This window comes from Lethenteron reissneri, unplaced genomic scaffold (assembly GCF_015708825.2).
Source record: "Lethenteron reissneri isolate LAM-NWPU_2019-01 unplaced genomic scaffold, ASM1570882v1 scaffold_1694, whole genome shotgun sequence".
Taxonomy (NCBI): Eukaryota; Metazoa; Chordata; class Hyperoartia; order Petromyzontiformes; family Petromyzontidae; genus Lethenteron; species Lethenteron reissneri.
This window is the reverse complement of record NW_026891437.1, coordinates 13687-28700: the sequence shown is the minus strand read 5'-3', so window position 1 is coordinate 28700 and position 15014 is coordinate 13687. Positions and strand designations below refer to the sequence as shown.

Here is a 15014-nt window from a genome sequence, read left to right as displayed (position 1 = left end):
AACACCATGTGAGACTAGGCTCTAAGGAAAGCTGTCTCGGGTGTAGACCAATCAACTTCAAGGACAGTGCATACATTATCAGAGTTGTGTTTTTTGTTTGCATTACGACTGCAGGTATTGTGGTCAATGCAAACATGACTCGTAAAAAAGGTGTCAGTTTTGTTGCCAGATAGAAGGGTAAAAAAACAATTATCATATTTTTTACTGGAAAATGAGGTACCAATGGTGGTTCAGTTTCTTTAATTCGGTTCCTGAAGAAGCCTCCAAAGCACGCGTTGACGCGAAACGTCGGGCATAACGAGCGTAAAGAACAGTGCGCGGAATTTTCCGCGCGGGCACACGCAGGGAAACACGTCGGGAGGGAGAGGCGTCTGTCGCTGACCTCTGCACCCAGCGCGTTCCCATTTTATGAGCGTCATTGAATCCAGATCGAAATCGTGGGAAAATCCCGACGCTGATCTGTTACCACCCACTGCAGATTGTTTAAAAAGAAACGACAATAAGTTAAAACACTGGGGGGTCGATATTTGCACCGTTTCTGTTGGATTCTTTTTTGGTTTTTCCACCACATAACTTCATTGAAAGCACCGGACAAATACACCAAATGACAACCGTTCGTGATTAAAAAAATAGTTGGGCTAAGCCAATGATGGGGTGAAAAGAAAAAAAATCCCTTCATCATTTGAGTTGGACTCGAGCCATGGGTCAGCAACCAAAATAACGGGGCATTTTTTTTCGATTTTCGGTAAAAAAGACTTTCAAGAGCTGCAACGCACGTGAATATGAGGCGGTGTTCCTTAATAAATACTATGATATTTGTTATTTTACCAGGTAAGGCCCATGGAGCAACGTAATTTTTTTTCAGAAGCCACCTGGCCACAATGATCGCCAAATGAAGTGGCTTATCATGTGGAAAAACGCACGTTGCTAAAAGTGGAGGGAAAAACCGGAGGACCCGGAGGAAAAATCCACGCGACCATGGGTAGAGACAAACTCCAAATATACAGCAGGCATCCGTTGGGATTGAACCCACGACCTCCTGTATACCAGGCGAGGTAGTTCACATCTAGCCGCCCTAAATAACGTGAGGAAGTAGACTTTAAAGAGCCGCATGCGGCTCCGGAGGACCCCAGGGTCTAACGAAGCAGCGAGTGGCTTTCATCCAGCTGATCGCATTATCTAAGACCTTAGGTGAAATGTTGTGAAAATTGTACTGGAAGTGAACACTGCTCTACGCGGACGCGTTTGACAGATGCGTACTGCAGAAGAGAAACACTGGGGAAACACCAGCACGTTGGATTTTTGTTCCTGGAAAAATATAATAGGAAAGAATGAATAGGGTTCAAAAAAATTCATTGAGTATAGCATTATCATAAGGAAATATCTTAATTGGTGGTCTGGCTACGTTTGCTATGGTTGATAGTCTATGGGCCAGAGGAGAAAATGGTACCCACCTAAATTATATTCTCAGTTATTTTTGTAAAGTCACGTAGAAGGGAAACAATAAAATAAAAAAAATATTATTTTATTTTTTTGTTTTTATTGTATTGTTTTATATTTTTATTATTTCATTGTTTCCCTTCTACGTGACTTTACCGAAAGAACCAAGAATATGAATCCCTGCAGTCACGAAAGCTTTAAATCACCTAAATTAGTTACTTTATTCGTGCCGATAAGAGTGAATGACTTGTTAACACTCCCCCCCCCCCACTCATTTTAACACAATTCGCTGTTGTCTGTTGTTGGTCACGGAACGAAATTGGAACTGCGAGCCGGTCTTGCGGACAAGTGGGATGTCTCGTCTGGGCAACGAAGATATGACAGCTGCCATTACCCCCGTCAATACAAAAACAAGTGAAAGGAAACAAGAGTAGGGGAGGACAGAACAAACAACGATTGGACATCTTTGAAAAAGAGCTTTATCGCTCATCGGATTCCTCCGGTGTAAATTAATATTCCGATTCTGAAGAGGCGACGGAAAGAAAAGAGAGATGAGACGGGCGAAGGATTTGCATTTATTGCGCGCTGGCTTAATCACCCCGGCTTCTTTACACGTTTTTCCATCTTATCTCTTATCATTCCAATTCCCAGTTGTCGTTTAAAATTCTAAATAGATTGTTGTCCTTGCTCCCACACCTCCGATTAGTTCGGTTGGCTACGTACGGTGCGAAAGACCTAGGGAAGGCCCAGGACCGGTTCAGATAATTGCCACTTGTGTTTGTAGCCGTGAGCGGGAATCGAACTCGGGTCGCCGGGTTTGTAGAACAACGCGCTAACCGCTGTGCCACCGGTCCCCCCCCACACACAGTGTGTGCATGCTGGAATGTGTGCTGGTGTAGGTCGACTCAGCCTTAAATGAGTACATTGTGCGGTGTATAAACATCAGCACTGGGGAGACAAAGACGGTGGGGCATGGTGCTGGCCACCCTATCGTGTGCTGTGCCGGCCTTAATAGGTGCAGTTAATCAGTCTGAGAGATGCCAGTCATCTCAGGTAATTTACAACACCTACCCGGGTCTGTCCCCTGACTTCCTGCCAGCGAGCCTTACGCACTTCACGTGATGACCCCGTCATTGTATTGTCTGCTGATCTATTTGGTTATTTATATTGTCCGCAATGACGTTAGTGATTATTTCCCTGTCAAAATCAGACCCGCATCTTCGAAAGGGTCCTTGCCGAATGCCCGGGACCGGTTCAGATAATTGCCACTGGGTGTTGGTGGCCGTGAGCGGGAATCGAACTCGGGTCGCCGGGTTGTAGATCAACGCGCTAACGCGTACACGTACATACGTACAGCCGTACCCCGTGTGACGTAGCGTCACGTAGCACCAGCCCCAGACTGGGCATGAGTCCGTTAAGGGTGCGGCTGCTATTGGTTTTATCGCCACTGAGTAAGTTGCGATGTATAAGAGATAAGATTGCGACCGAACGGAGCGGTGATACCGGAACCGTGGCGTAAATGACCCCACGCCCCCCCAGTTGTCGCTCACGAGCCAACTGAAGTGACAAATGGCGACTGTTATTGTTGGTATCTTCATTGGCCTTAATCACAAGATAAGACCCGGCATTGCTTTTTGAAAATTTGTCGAGTAGAAGTACGCGTGAACCTACATTGACCTTTGCCCCCCCTTCCGAAACAACGGCGGCAGCATCGTCAACGATGGCCCATTAACTTTGAGCCTTGCTCTGCCCCCCCCCCGCCACCGCGTCTCTCTCTCCGTGTGTCAGATCGGCACTCGCCTCTCACGCGATGAGCTCCTGACCGACTCTCCTGCCCCCCCCCCCCCCCGACCGGGAGACTCTCACGCACCTGACGGTGTGGGGGGGGGGCTGGGCGGCCCGGGAGGGGGAGGGATGGTGAGCGGAACAACGGGAGGGAGGAGGAGGAGTTGAGTCGCGGCGGTGCCAATAAGGGCGGCAGCGATGGTCGTGGAGCGGTAGTGCCGTCACAGCCGCTGGACGACTTCGCCGTTGAGTGCGCACGCAGTGAGACCGGCACTGGGTCGGAACGGGTCCAGGCTCCAGGCCGCAAGGAAGGGGGACTGTGACGGGGGGAGGGGGTGGGCGGGCACCACTTTGATGAGCTTCACAGCTCATCGGATTCCTCCTGTCAAAATATTCCGATTTAGCTCCTTGCAACACGGGCCCGTGTGAACCACACTGCGCAAGTGCTACTCCTGCTGTTGCTGCCGGTAGCAACAGCGCCTCTCCTGCCGCCGGAGGAAGGCAACCGTGGCAGGCCGGGTGGGATTGTGGGAAATGGCCTGTCAGCGCCGGCGCGTGCCCGGCTGGCGCCTCTTCCTCGTCGCCTGCTTCCTCTCGTGGCTGCTGGCGCTCGCCGCCGTGTGCCTGCTGCTGGGCGACGTCAACCGCGACACCTACGCTCCCGCCGCCCTCTCGCGCTCGCTGGGCGCCGTCACGCGACTCCTGGGGAGCGGCGGTGACGGCGGCGACCGCCGCCGCCCGCGACCCTCGCGGAAACCTCCGAGCGCCGCCGATGACGGTGGAATCGGCGGGAGGCGACGGGACGACGGATTCCGCGGGCCGGCGCGGCCGGGTCCGGCGGAATCCTTCGCGGGGAATCCCCCACGGGCTCTGCTGCTCGCCAATCGGGAAGACGGGCGGCTCGGGGCAGGGGCCGAGCTCTCGCCGCCGCCGCCCGCGGAGGCCGGGTGGCGACGGGCCGGCGTTCCGGAGGGCGCACGGCAGGAGCGGCGTCCTGAAGGTCGTGTCGCGAGACGGCGTCGCGCCGGCGGGAGGTTCCGTGGGGAACGGCCGGGCGAGACCGCGACCCCCAGCAACCCCGACCCCAACAACCCCGACCGAGACACCAACAACCCCGGTGGCCCCAACGACGGCCGCGACCGCGGCCCGCGGCGCGTCCCGCCGCGTGGCCACGCGCGATCCACGCGGGGCGTGTGGAACGAGGGCACGGGGCTCGCGGCAGCTGGCGCCGCGCCTGCAGCGGGCGCGCTGAGAAGTACATCGAGCAGAACAAGCACGGCGTGCGCTACGCCGGAGCGGTCGGGCGGCCTCCTCCCGCGGGGCCGCTGTCGGCGGCCGCCGCCGCGACCTCCTGTGCCTGGTGGCCGAGCGGGTGGCGGCGCTGCGGTCGACGCTCACGCTCGGAGGCTCCGAGGCGCCCTTCTCCGCGATGGGCGCGTGGAGGGAGGCGCTGGACGCGGGCGGGCTGGAGCGCGCCGTGTCCGGGGGGCGCTCGCTGGAGCGCTGCGCCGTCGTGTCGTCGGCAGGAGCCATGCTCGGGTCGGGGCTGGGACGAGAAATCGGTGAGGGTTGTGTGTGTGTCACCTCCCCCACCCCTCTCCTTCTTACCCCCACACCCCTTCCACACACGTTCCACCAACTGGAAAGGTTTGAGAGAAGCAATGAGATGGTAGCGGTGGTTGAGCGATTCAGCCAGATCATCAGGGCGATGCGGTGCCGAGATGTTAACTACCTCACCTGTTCTACAGGAGGTTGTGGGTTTGATCCCCGGTTTTTCCGACCACATTGGGAAACGCGCGTTAAGAGTATTTGGCTGCTATAAATGTCCACGTTGGGCTTATTATTTGTGGCCAGGCCGCTTCTGAAAAAGAGCCACAAAGCTCGGTGGGCCTTACCTGGTAAAATGAACCTCGTTTCTTTTTGTCATGGCCCGTGCAATTTTAAATCATCGAGATTGAATGCTCCATCAATTTTCGAACTGATTTTGGTGTTTGGTTTGTTGAGCACGGTTGGCCTCGTACGGCGCGAAAGAAGTTCAACATACATTGAACAAGCACCTCCCAGGTCGTGACCTCCAACCCTGTCGCTGGGTATTGTTGTCCACAGGAGGCTCACAATGGCCTCGTCAGATATACGATACACACACGCATTAGTATGCAGCAGCGAACCGCTATAGTAGGTCACGTGTAGCCAACCATGTGACTGACCTAAAGCCTCCAGTGACACTGAGGGTCAGTGTTGATGCCGTGGGTCAGTGTTGATGCTGTGTGTCAGTGTTGAGGCTGTGGGTCAGCGTTGAGGCTGTGGGTCAGCGTTGAGGCTGTGGGTCAGTGTTGAGGCTGTGTGTCAGTGTTGAGGCTGTGGGTCAGTGTTGAGGCTGTGTGTCAGTGTTGAGGCTGTGTGTCAGTGTTGAGGCAGTGTGTCAATGTTGAGGCTGTGTGTCAGTGTTGAGGCTGTGGGTGAGTGAGGCTGTGTTGTCAGTGTTGAGGCTGTGTGTCAGTGTTGAGGCTGTGTGTCAGTGTTGATGCTGTGGGTCAGTGTTTGAGGCCGTGGGTCAGTGATGATGCTGTGGGTCAGTGTTGAGGCTGTGGGTCAGTGATGATGCTGTGGGTCAGTGTTGAGGCTGTGGGTCAGTGTTGACGTTGTGGGTTCATGTTGCGAGTTCCTTTAAAGGCCCTCACCATCGCGCCCCTCCTCCGACAGACGCTCACGACGCTGTGCTCCGCTTCAACGCCGCGCCCGACCGAACACTTCGAGAATGACGTCGGGACCAAGACCACGATCCGTCTCGTTAACTCCCAGGCAAGCGCCTGCGGTGTAGCACAAGACAAAGCAGAGTAGAACACGTATCAGAGTAGAACAAGTAACAGAGTAGAACAAGTAACAGAGTAGAACAAGTAACAGAGTAGAACAAGTAACAGAGTAGAACAAGTAACAGAGTAGAACAAGTAACAGAGTAGAACAAGTAACAGAGTAGAAGCAGTAACAGAGTAGAACAAGTAACAGAGTAGAACAAGTAACAGAGTAGAACAAGTAACAGAGTAGAACAAGTAACAGAGTAGAACAAGTAACAGAGTAGAACAAGTAACAGAGTAGAACCAGTAACAGAGTAGAACCAGTAACAGAGTAGAACACGTATCAGAGTAGAACAAGTAACAGAGTAGAACAAGTAACAGAGTAGAACAAGTAACAGAGTAGAACAAGTAACAGAGTAGAACAAGTAACAGAGTAGAAGCAGTAACAGAGTAGAAGCAGTAACAGAGTAGAACAAGTAACAGAGTAGAACAGGTAACAGAGTAGAACCAGTAACAGAGTAGAAGCAGTAACAGAGTAGAACAAGTAACAGAGTAGAACAGGTAACAGAGTAGAAGCAGTAACAGAGTAGAACAAGTAACAGAGTAGAAGCAGTAACAGAGTAGAACCAGTAACAGAGTAGAACAGGTAACAGAGTAGAAGCAGTAACAGAGTAGAACAAGTAACAGAGTAGAAGCAGTAACAGAGTAGAACCAGTAACGAGTAGAACAGGTAACAGAGTAGAAGCAGTAACAGAGTAGAACAAGTAACAGAGTAGAACAAGTAACAGAGTAGAACCAGTAACAGAGTAGAAGCAGTAACAGAGTAGAACAAGTAACAGAGTAGAACAGGTAACAGAGTAGAAGCAGTAATAGAGTAGAACAAGTAACAGTAGAAGCAGTAACAGAGTAGAAGCAGTAACAGAGTAGAACAAGTAACAGAGTAGAACAGGTAACAGAGTAGAAGCAGTAACGGAGTAGAACAAGTAACAGAGTAGAACAAGTAACAGAGTAGAAGCAGTAACGGAGTAGAACAAGTAACAGAGTAGAACCAGTAACAGAGTAGAACCAGTAACAGAGTAGAACAAGTAACAGAGTAGAACAAGTAACAGAGTAGAACCAGTAACAGAGTAGAACAAGTAACAGAGTAGAACAGAACAGAGTAGAACAAGTAACAGAGTAGAACCAGTAACAGAGTAGAACAAGTAACAGAGTAGAACCAGTAACAGAGTAGATGAACAAGTAACAGATTAGACCCAGTAACGGAGTAGAACCAGTAACGGAGTAGAACCAGTAACAGAGTAGAACAAGTAACAGAGTAGAACCAGTAACGGAGTAGAACCAGTAACAGAGTAGAACAAGTAACAGAGTAGAACCAGTAACGGAGTAGAAACAGTAAGCAGAGTAGACAAGTAACAGAGTAGAACCAGTAACAGAGTAGAACCAGTAACAGAGTAGAACAAGTAACAGAGTAGAACCAGTAACGGAGTAGAACCAGTAACAGAGTAGAACAAGTAACAGAGTAGAACCAGTAACGGAGTAGAACCTAGTAACAGAGTAGAACAAGTAACAGAGTAGAACAAGTAACAGAGTAGAACAAGTACCGGAGTAGAACACGTAACAGAGTAGAACCAGTAACAGCTGTAGAACCAGTAACAGAGTAGAACCAGTAACAGAGTAGAACAAGTAACGGAGTAGAACACGTAACAGAGTAGAACCAGTAACAGAGTAGAACACGTAACAGAGTAGAACCAGTAACAGAGTAGAACAAGTAACAGAGTAGAACACGTAACAGAGTAGAACCAGTAACAGAGTAGAACAAGTAACAGAGTAGAACAAGTAACAGAGTAGAACCAGTAACAGTAGAACCAGTAACAGAGTAGAACAAGTAACGAGTAGAACAAGTAACAGAGTAGAACCAGTAACAGAGTAGAACAAGTAACAGAGTAGAACAAGTAACAGAGTAGAACAAGTAACAGAGTAGAACCAGTAACAGAGTAGAACAAGTAACAGAGTAGAACAAGTAACAGAGTAGAACAAGTAACAGAGTAGAACCATAACAGAGTAGAACAAGTAACAGAGTAGAACAAGTAACAGAGTAGAACAAGTAACAGAGTAGAACAAGTAACAGAGTAGAACCAGTAACAGAGTAGAACCAGTAACAGAGTAGAACCAGTAACAGAGTAGAACCAGTAACAGAGTAGAACCAGTAACAGAGTAGAACAAGTAACAGAGTAGACCAAGTAACAGAGTAGAAGCAGTAACAGAGTAGAACCAGTAACAGAGTAGAACCAGTAACAGAGTAGAACAAGTAACAGAGTAGAACAAGTAACAGAGTAGAACAAGTAACAGAGTAGAACCAGTAACAGAGTGGAACCAGTAACAGAGTGGAACAAGTAACAGAGTAGAACAAGTAACAGAGTAGAACAAGTAACAGAGTAGAACCAGTAACAGAGTAGAACCAGTAACAGAGTAGAACCAATAACAGAGTAGAACAAGTAACAGAGTAGAACAAGTAACAGAGTAGAACAAGTAACAGAGTAGAACAAGTAACAGAGTAGAACAAGTAACAGAGTAGAACAAGTAACAGAGTAGAACAAGTAACAGAGTAGAACAAGTAACAGAGTGGAACAAGTAACAGAGTAGAACCAGTAACAGAGTAGAACAAGTAACGGATGAAGGCGCGGCCCTGCAGCTGCCTGCTCACGCCACTGTTGGCAGAAGGGGCCTCCGCTCCTAGGCGGGGGCTCCAGAGAGCTCCTCTAAGAGGGTATTTGGCCTACTCTTCCACGCTGGTCAGGCATCTTGGATAGAGTTGGGGGTACCCACACTTTACCCCACCACACACGACACGTCTGTCGATCGGCTGGCTTTTGAACAGGGGGTGTTCTGGGTCGAGAGGAAAACATTGGAACGTTCCTCCCCCACTGGAGGTGCATTGCTGGGTCCCAGGAATACATTGCCGCGGTGGCTATGAGATGTTAGCCACCTCGCCCGGTATACAGGAGGTCGTGGGTTCGATCCAGACTCGGACACCTTGGAGTTTGCTTGTTCTCGCCGTAGTCGTGGGTAATTTTCTCCGGGTCCTCCGGTTTCTCCCTCCACATTTGAAGAATCGACGTGCGCTTACGGTGTTTGGCTAATGCTATAAATTTCCACGTGATAAGCCACTTTGTCGAGCTATCATTTGTAGGGCGAAGTCGCTTCTGAAAATATCTACACAGCCTCAGGGCGCCTTACCTAGTAAAAAGTAAAATAAAAAATATCGTTTGTAAAATAGTTCTAATAGAGAATTTGGCTGCAATAAAGTTCCACGTGATAATACGCTTTTGCTGAGCTATCATTTGCAGGGCGAAGTCGCTTCCGAAAAGATCTACACAGCCTCAGCGGGGCCTTACCTAGTAAAAGTAAAATAAAAAATATCGTTTGTAAAATAGTTCTAATAGAGAATTTTGCTGCAATAAAGTTCCACGTGATAATACGCTTTTGCTGAGCTATCATTTGCAGGGCGAAGTCGCTTCCGAAAAGATCTACACAGCCTCAGCGGGGCCGTGACCTGTTAAACTAAGAAGTAGTTTAGTTTAGACGGCGGCGGGCCGTGAAAGGGTTCAAGAGGGCGTCTAAGAATCACCCCCCTCCCGGGTCTGCCCCTCGCGTTCGCAGATCCTGGCTCGGCCTCAGAACAACTTCTCCCGGAGCACTCTCTACCGTGACGTGGCGCTGCTTGTGTGGGACCCGGCGCCGTACTCACTCAACCTGACACAGGTACAGGGGGTGGGGGGCGGGGCGGGGGGGGCACTACGCCGCCAACAGACTGTTGGGGCAAGTGGTGTACAATGACAAAGACATACGATTCCCCCGTATAGCCTTCAATAGAATGTTGGGGCAAGTGCTGGACAATGACAGTCATAAGATTTCCCCGTATAGCCTTCCCTAGAATGTTGGGGCAAGTGGTGTACAATGACAAAGTCATACGATTCCCCCGTATAGCCTTCAATAGAATGTTGGGGCAAGTGCTGGACAATGACAAAGTCATACGATTCCCCCGTGTAGCCTTCAATAGAATGTTGGGGCAAGTGGTGTACAATGACAAAGTCATACGATTCCCCCGTATAGCCTTCAATAGAATGTTGGGGCAAGTGCTGGACAATGACAAAGTCATACGATTCCCCCGTATAGCCTTCAATAGAATGTTGGGGCAAGTGCTGGACAATGACAAAGTCATAAGATTCCCCCGTATAGCCTTCTATAGAATGTTGGGGCAAGTGCTGGACAATGACAAAGTCATACGATTCCCCCGTATAGCCTTCAATAGAATGTTGGGGCAAGTGCTGCTGTTAGCGAGTAGCTCACCTATGAAGGCCGGTACGGTGCACGAGGAGAGGGAGGTAGTGTGGTTAGAAAAGTGCCCGACCGCCTTTGTCTCCCAGGTACTCATTTAAGACTGTGGCCGGTTCACATTACGTAGCCACAGATGGTCGCTGTTGCCGGGAATCCAACTGAGGTCACTGTACTCATGGTACGGTAATCATCTGAGGCTGAGTCGACCTAGGAGAGGCTCAGGATCGGTTCAAACAATCGTCACCGGTGTTAGCCATGAGCGGGAATCGAACCCGGCTCGCCAGGTTCATAGCGCAGCGTCGCGCTAACCGCTACACCACCACACACAGGCACAAAGATCCCCCGTGTAGCCTTCACAGACTGTAGGGCAAGTGCTGTTAGCGAGCACCTATGAAGGCCAGAACGGTACACCAGGGGATGGGTGGCCAGCACCACGCCAGACCGCCCTTGTTTCCCGAGCGGTGATGTTTACACACCGCACCAGGTACTCATTTGAGACTGAGTCGACCTAGGGGAGGCCCAGGACCAGTTAAAACAATCGTCACCGGTGTTGGCCGTGAGCGGGAATCGAACCCGGCTCGCCAGGTTCGTATCGCAGCGTAGCGCTAACCGCTACACCACCACACACACACATGCGGTACGAGGTGGATGTGCGTGTGCCTTTGACAAGTCCTCCCCATCTCGGCCATCCCCCAGTGGTTCCACGACCCGGACTACAACTTCTTCCCTGCGTTCCTGCGCCGCCGGCAACGCCACCCAACGCAGCCGGCGTTCGTGCTGCACCCCGCCTACCTGTGGCGCATCTGGGAACCTGCTGCAGGACAGCGCCACGGAGCGCATCCAGCCCAACCCACCGTCCTCCGGCTTCCTGGGTACGCAGGCAAAAGATCCCCCCCCCATCCCCCCCCCCCGCCCCCCATCCCCCCCCCATCCCCCCCCCCCGCCCCCGCCCCCCCCCGCCCCCCCCCGCCCCCCACCGCCCCCCGCCCCCCCCCCGCCCCCCCGTTTTAGCCTTCACAGACTTGTTGGAGCAAGCGCCGTCAGCGAGTAGGACCCTACGATCAGAATTCAGAATTTGAATTCATACTGGAGGAATCCGATGAGCTGTGAAGCTCTTTTAGATTTAAAGCTTTCGTGACTGCAGGGATTCATCTTCTTGGTTCTTTCGGTAAAGTCACGTAGTAGGGAAGTAATTAAACAATAAAAATATAAAACAATACAATTCTTACGACGTTTCGACTGCAACACAAGCAATGGAAACGTCGTGCGAATTTTATTGTTTTATATTTTTATTATTTTATTATTTCCCTTCTACGTGACTTTACCGAAAGAACCAAGAATAAGAAACATCTCAAAGTAGATTCATCGTTTTCTGCTTAAAATACTCGGAGGGGCCAGCTGAGGCTTTTCCCGTAGAAGTGGCTGGGCCACTGGGTCAGGCGAGATGGGCTTATTCGTACTTGACGCGCGCTCAGCACAGCGGTGCCCCATCTGCTGGACAAAGCCCGCTGCTGCACCTCGTGCAAGCGACACCACCTACAGAGCACGAGTGACCACTTTGCAATAAAGCTTTCGTGACTGCAGGGATTCATCTTCTTGGTTCTTTCGGTTAAAGTCACGTAGAATGGAAAGAATAAAATAATAAAAATAAAACATAATAAAATAATTCTCACGACGTTTCGGCCACAACGCAAGCAGCCGTCCTCAGGTGGAGAGCAGGTCTGTCGACAGACCTGCTCTGGTACGCAGGAGATCGTGGGCACAACCAGACCCTGACGCCCGCTGTATATTGAGAGTTTGTGCGTTCTCCCCGTGGTCGCCGTAGATTTTTCTCCGGATCCTCCGGCCCGCGTTTAGAATCAACGTGCGGCTAGAGTATTTGGCTGCGGTGAATGTCCACACGGCGATAAGCCGCGTCGATGAGTGCCTTCATTTGTTGGGCCACGTCGCTTCTGAAAATAGCTGTTGTAGCTCCGGTGAGCCTTACCTGCTAAGATACAAACCGTTTTGTTTTTAGCCGAGCGTGAAACGTGCGTGCCCGCATCTCGGTCTGTACGTGCCCCCCACCCCCACTTAACGCGTGTCTCCACGTGCGTGCGTGCCGTGCGCGAGCAGGCGTCGTGCTGATGATGTGGCTTTGCGACGAGGTGAGCGTTTACGAGTTCCTGCCGTCGCGGCGCCGCACCGACCTGTGCCACTACCACGAGGAATACACGGACCGGGCGTGCACCGAGGGGGCCTACCACCCCCTGCTCTACGAGAAGAACCTCGTCAAGAGACTCAGCACCTCCTCCGACCACGACCTCTTTTGGGCCGGGAGAGCCACCCTGCCGGGACTGAGGAGGGCGATGGAGAGCTGCCCCCCGCGGACTCGCCAATAATCGTGGCCGCCCAAACTGTTGCGGGTCGACGACATCGTCGTTGCGTTCGCCGTCACGGATGGGGGATGACGATCGCTGGGATTGCGTCGGCAAGGAAGAGCGTCGTCGCAACAATCATGGCCATCTAAACCTCAACGTTGTGATGACGATGACGACGATAACAGGTGATTGTGTCGGGAGGTCCGCAATTCTCATCCATTGGCTGCTGGACTGGGCCCTGCCACTGGAACGTGGAATTTATAGTGGTGTCGCCTTGTAAACCTGCTACCCTTGCCGCCACTGTTGACCCATACCAACAGCACCAGGAATTGCCGCAAGGGACTTTACCAAAGCAATCCTGTAAGACTCCACGATGTCATCATCACCGCGAGAAAGCCATTAGTTTCCGGTCAATGTACTTTCAAGAGCGATTGGGTTTTTTTTTTGTCCAATCCAACCGGGAAAACGGGAATCGGCCAACGATTGCCGATTATTTATGATTTGAAAAACCACAACAACGACACCGAACGTCGTTTTATTAAAGAGAGGGTGAGTGACGATTAGAGGACGTAGGGACGGACGCTGTACAATGAAGAAGCTTGACAACCAGTGAATGGACTCCAACCTAGGAAGCTGCGGTGTCGCGTATCTGTATTTGTTGCGTTTAGAATATTTGGCTGCTCCAAATTGCCACCTGACGATAAGCCACTTCGTTGAGCTATCATTTGTGGCCAGGTCGCTTCCGGAAAAAGAACTGGCACAGTATTAGCTCAGTGGGGCTTCAACAGAAGAAAAGTTTCTACTCTTTGGTTCATTCGGTAAAGTCACGTAGGTATAAAATAAAATAAAAGTTTAGTTCATCTGTGATCCGGCATGATTGAGGAAAGGGTCAGCGGATCACACGGAGATTTTACAAAACTCCCAAACCCGCTAGGGGCTTCGGGTTAAGCCAGATGTGCGGTACAACAAGGGGGGGGGGGGGGATGGTTGTGCGAACCCATATGTGCAGACCTTTCGAGCATTAACCCATCGTATACAAGGTGGGGTTTTCTCCAGGTGGTCCGGGTTTTAGGACAATGAACGGAAAACAAACGGAATTTGTTTCGACAATTAATTGTTTCAACGATCAACAGTTCGACAATTTAATTGTTTGGACGATTGACAGTTCGCTAATTGCATTTTCCAACAATGAAATTGTTTCGACAAGCAACAGAATAGTTTTAATAATTCGTTGCTCATAATGGCCTGATTCAGGACTCTCTTGAAAATGAGTCCTGAGGTTCGGCGAGTGAGACGAGCGCGCGAGTCTTCCCTCGATGACGCGAATTATTTTTCAACTTCTTAACACCTGGGATTTTTTCCGCAGCCAATGCTACGATTCACGATCGCTCTTCCGGGTTCGGCAACGACATCGTGATTTGTGCCAAATTTGCGTTGAGTTAATTTACCCTCCACCACCCAACACAGTCATATAAAGAATTGTCACGCCAGTGTACGCGTGTCGAACAACACGCTACATTCCTCTCCTTTACACTGAGACCCTCCTTTACCAGTGGCAAAATATAGTAGTAGGTTTTACCCTTTAAACTGGTACAAAACTGACACCTTTATACAAGGTATCATGTTTGCAATAACCGCAACACAAGCAGTCAAATTGCATGTGTTGCGGTTATTGCAAACATGATGCCTTGTATAAAGGTGTCAGTTTTGTACCAGTTTAAAGGGTAAAAACCTACTACTATTCCTCTCCTGATTCTTTTAGCTCACTCACCGGCAAGCTGGAGAACAATTCTCACAATGGAAATTAGAGACTCGTTGCTAATTGTACACGCGACTGCTCATCGGCTGCGTCGGGATGGTGGAGGGAATTGGCAAACGCAAATTAAGATGTGTTGACAACATTCACAATGTTTATTGCAGAGCCGTGACTAGCGGTGGATTTGCCGGCATGAACTGCCGTGGGAGTTCTTGGGGGGCTGGGAGCGGGAATTCAGCTTCTATGGCATCCATTCGCGGGAGCTTCGGCTGGCTTCGTTGATGATCTTAAACACGACCGATCCCAGCAATAGAATGTTCAAATGTATACCCGGTTCACTGTCTGGTAAGCCGACTAGGTTGGTGTACTAAAAGTACAGATATATACACACACACAAAGTACATAATACCAAAGCCATATGTTAAGTATGGTATCCACACGCCTGCGTGCGCGCATAACGGAGCGGTAGGGTGCGGTGGTTACTGCGCCCTGCGCAATGAAACCCAGAGATGTAACACCAGGACCTGGGCCTCTCCTAAA

General features: G+C 50.6%; 1 pseudogene; it reads left to right on the top strand.

Moving 5' to 3' along the window:
- Nucleotides 1–3696: 3696 nt before the first annotated feature.
- On the top strand, nt 3697–12739 carry LOC133339237 (beta-galactoside alpha-2,6-sialyltransferase 1-like; annotated as a pseudogene).
- Nucleotides 12740–15014: the final 2275 nt, after the last annotated feature.